Here is a 4,825-nt window from a genome sequence, read left to right on the forward strand (position 1 = left end):
TCTTGCCGTCCGGGATCCGTGGTCATTATACAGCACTCCGCGGTCCGTGCATTCCCAACCGCCTCCCGCCGCTCCCGGGCGTCCCGCAGGGCGCTGTTGTCGGACGCGTTTTCATTAAGCCGGCCCATTTTGCTCACCACTGTGATTTGCATGCATTCTTTTTAAATAGTTTTTAAAAAGCCAGAGCCCCCCCCCTTGTATTAAACACTGCCCCGGTAGAACTATTAAGTCGAGGGACACAGCCGCACGAACCGCTGCCGTCATGCGATTTCAATTCCGCGGCGACAGGATGGCGGCGTGACACGCCACCTCGGACCCCGTCGCAGCATTGCATCACATTTCCTGGGCCTTATTGCTTTTGCACAGCTTTTATGATTACTCCATCCCCCCTCGCCAAACTCTCAGGACAAATTAATTGTGTCTCTCTTGATCTAGAAACAATTACCATTCCGCCGACTTCTCAGACTGTCGCGGCGGCCGCTCCCGACGTCCTTGAAGCGGCGTGCCAGCGTCTTATCGCCATGACCCCACCACAACTGAGGCCCCGCTCCTCTCTAATAATGAACAATTACACAAAGTAACTTCATTTATTATATGAAGGAGACAACCTTTAGGAGATGAGGGGACTTGTTTTAAGCGAGTCTCCCGTTGTGCATGATGGCTCACATTATGGAATCATTTGACTCATTTTGCTTTAAAGGTGCCATATCAGCGTTTTCAACCTTTTTGGGGAGTGCTGAAGCACTAAAATGAATCCCAAGCGCCCCTAAAGTTCAAAATATCCCCCAAAAGATTTTTAACTGGATGTTGTTTTTAAACAGCCTAGACATTTTTAAAATTGCAGTACTTGGTTGTAACGTGGGACACTGCATACATCCATCATTGTTTTAGCTACTAAACACAATCTAGCTAAATCCATGAGGTTTAAATCAACTGTAAAGTAATCCTGCCTGTGAGTTATTGTTTTAAATTTAATTTTGTGCTTTTTCAAGTTTTAATATACATTGATTAACTTCTTTTTATGCTTTTTTGACAGTTAAGAATGTTAAAAGGTCGATTTCCTTGAAAGGCCTCTCTCGTCACTTCTGTAAATGCAAAGTCTACATTATGCCTCATCACAAGAGAGTTATTTTTTTATATTATTTTACTGTTGTTAACTTTTGTACGTGTATGACAGCTAAGAATGTTACATAAATAAAAAAAATTAATCTACTATATTCCCCAAATAACAAACAAATGATGATCTTCAGAGGTTACGCTGTAAATGATGAGAGAATAATTGTAAAAAATGTAAGGTTTTACGTTTAGTATTGACTTAATGGGGGCAATTTTGATGTTAAACATCACGGCCTCTGCGTTTTGCATGGTAATAAGATTGTCTTTAAGACCGTAACGGCTGACTCAATAAGCCTCATCAGCTCTGACCTCGTGCGCTGTCAACAAATGAGCTTTCTGCACAAACACACACACACACGGTATTGGATTTTTGTTGTGTAGGCTGTGCTTTTTCAGCTGTATAAGAGACCTGTTTTTGGAAATAATAGGATGTGTTTTTGTCCAGAGCTGACATTTTGGCAAAGTCTCACACACACACACACACACACATGTATGTGTCCTAGATTAAAACACAGAAAAGCACTACATGGTTGGGCTGCCTGGGGAATGTGTGGAAGACATTCTGTGGCCTTTTCTGATACATCTCCACACACACACACACACATACACAGTCTCACTCCTGGAGACGACTCGCTGACAGACCCCGTGTCGCACAGTAAGAGAACCCCCGCCCCCCTGCCCCCACTCATCCCTGCGAGACCTACGTCCCTCATTTTCTCATAGTCCTGCCTGGGTGTCAGAAACCCACAACTGCTGTTTCTCTCGAATGACCCCAAAGGTTGTCGCCCATTTTCAAGTCTTTGTTGGGCAGACCGTGTTCCCCCTGAATGGAGCGACAACTTCTTATCAATAAAGAGGCCAAGCGCCATGAAAAGAGATGAAAAAAAAAACTGATCACAAGCAGAAGGAGAAAAGGTTGACTTATAAACCACACGCTTCTTCTATAAATGCCAAACAACTTAATATACTATACATTGAGTGTGTGTGTGTGTGTGTGTGTGTGTGTCCGTGCGTGTGTGCGTGTGTGCATGTGTGTGATAGATGCTCCATTTTGTCCACCATCATAGATATTCCTAACCCTGCACCACAATATCTCAATAGGGTTGGAGTCAGAGAATGATGGTGGCCACAACGATATATTTTTTTTTCTCCCTTTACACAAATAGCAGCTAAAGCTGCTACCTGTATGTCTTTGTTGTTGTTGTTGTTTTGTTTTTTACAGCATTGTCTTATGAGAATTATTTCTCTCTCTCGTTCTTCTTTTTCGAGCATGGTAGAAAATGGTCAGTTTTATTTGGACTTCTTCTTCAGGAACCCTAAAGGGGCATCTTTGTCATCACACCGCCACCTGCTTGCTGACTAGACAGCCTGGTTGGAACATGATAACCATCCACCAACCGTCCAGACCTCCATCCACCCATCTTGAATATCCAAAGTACCGAGCACAACTCTTTGGAAAATAGTATTTCTGAGCCCATTGTAAATCTTTCTCCTTTTGAGTTGGATTTTGGGCTTGTCACTCAATGCCGACATCTTCCTTTAGTCATTTTTCATTTAACTCGTCTCATCTGGGAAACTAATTATCAAACCTGTCTCAGATTTATTTCAGAAGAAAAACAACATATGCTAAAACATCTCCAGAAAAAATGATGTGTATTTAACTTGAATTCTACATGCGTAATCGTTTGAAACAAAGTGTAAACGTACATTTATAGACTCTTAAGCCTTGTCTGTGTTGTTCTGTATGCAAAACACCACAAATATTGCCAATATGATAAGCAGTGCTACCAAACAACGTGACTTGTATTTTGTCGATGCTGTTTATCCATGCAGAACGATTTTCTTGTTTTTATTCCTGCTCGGTATTGTGGCGCATTTAAGGCTTTACTCATGAATTTCTCAAACGTGCTTATCAATATTGTGAGGCGAAATACTCCAAATGACTCCATTATATTGCTTTCTATTATGATGAATTATTTTCGAATGATACGATCATCTTTCACGATCTAAAATTAGAGCTGGAGATTCTGGAGATTTCTGCAGTTTGAATGGCAAAATGTCACTCAAACGACACTCGGTGCACATGTACTTGCTTCCGTTTTCTGCGACGTGGTGCAGCCGGTTTCGTCAATAAAAGATAAAAGTATAGAAACTGCGGATGAAATTTACAGTAGGATTCCACAAAAAGGTCAAGTCTGTCAATCCGTTTCCTCCCGACACATCCGCTTGGTCTTAACATTTTGCCTGCGGGGATGTAATATTATTCACAACCAACACTCGCAGGTATGTGTGTGTGCATGTTCCTCTCATGGTTGGGGGTGTGTCTGACACCAGAAGTCTACACATCCAAACATGTCTGCCTCATGTGGATAGCGTATATGATGAAAAAGGATGTTCTCCTTATTAATAGCGTCGTCTTTCATTTTGTTTTGTTTCCCCACCGAGGCTGAGCCGCATGTTTTTTGATCTGTCGTACGCAAGTCACATAACACGGCTCACTGTCAGTCATCTGCGGGCACGGGTGATCCCTGCCAGGAACAAATGTCACGGTAATCCGCACTCTTGAGTTGTTGTTGTTGTCGTCGTTGCAGCCGCCAACATGACAGTTACGGTAGCGAGGAACCATTTTTGGTGGCTTGAACCGAACGCACTACTAGCTATAGAGATTAGAACATTGCAGAGAAATTTTAAATGTGTTTGGTGCCACCAATGATGTTCATGCCAGGGTTATGGTTTTCAAATTTGCCTCACAGTTCTGAGGACCCGGGTTCAATCCCCGGCCCCGCCTGTGTGGAGTTTGCATGTTCTCCCCGTGCCTGCGTGGGTTTTCTCCGGGCACTCCGGTTTCCTCCCACATCCCAAAAACATGCACGGTAGGTTAATTGAAGACGCTAAATTGCCCGTAGGTGTGAATGTGAGTGTGAAGGTTTGTTTGTTTATGTGTGCCCTGCGATTGGCTGGCAACCCGTTCAGGGTGTACCCCGCCTACTGCCCGATGACAGCTGGGATAGGCTCCAGTACTCCCCCGACCCTCGTGAGGATAAGCGGCTCAGAAAATGGATGGCTGGATGGACTTTCTTTCTAATGCACATGATGATGATTCGCCGATGTGTCAAACAGTCGCACTATAGCGCCAACTACAGGTGAGGAGGATTTACTCTTGTCAGATTTTTTTGTTGTTGTTCCAGTATCGGTGGCTGGTATCAACAGCCTTAACAAGTACCGGTCCAGTATCGGCCTGATACCAATACCTGGTATCGATACTTGCCCATGGAAAGGGTTTCAAAAAGTAGGGTTTCAAGCCAGGTTATGGTTCTATGTTAACATTTGAAGAAAGGGGAAAGTTTAGGCTTTTAAATTAGGGTTTGATGCCTGGGTTAGGTTTTCAAACACAGATTAGGGTTTCAATTTAGGGTTTTCAGCTAAGGTTGGGGTTGCAAACTTGGGTTAGCGTTTCAAATTGGTATTTAAAGACAGGGATAAGGATTCAAGTTAGGGTTTAAAGAGAGAGTTAGGGTGAGTTAGCATTTCAAATTAGGGTACTAAGCCTGGATTTTGGCTTCAAACATGGGGTAGGGTTGGGTTTCAAAGTAAGATTTCAAGCCAGGTTATGTTCTAAATTTGTGTTTGAAGACAAAGTTAGGGTTTCAAGGCAAGATTTGGGTTTTGAGTTAGGGTTTAAAGCCTGATTTAGGTTTTCAAACATAAG

The sequence above is a fragment of the Phycodurus eques genome, chromosome 11, assembly GCF_024500275.1.
Source record: "Phycodurus eques isolate BA_2022a chromosome 11, UOR_Pequ_1.1, whole genome shotgun sequence".
Taxonomy (NCBI): Eukaryota; Metazoa; Chordata; class Actinopteri; order Syngnathiformes; family Syngnathidae; genus Phycodurus; species Phycodurus eques.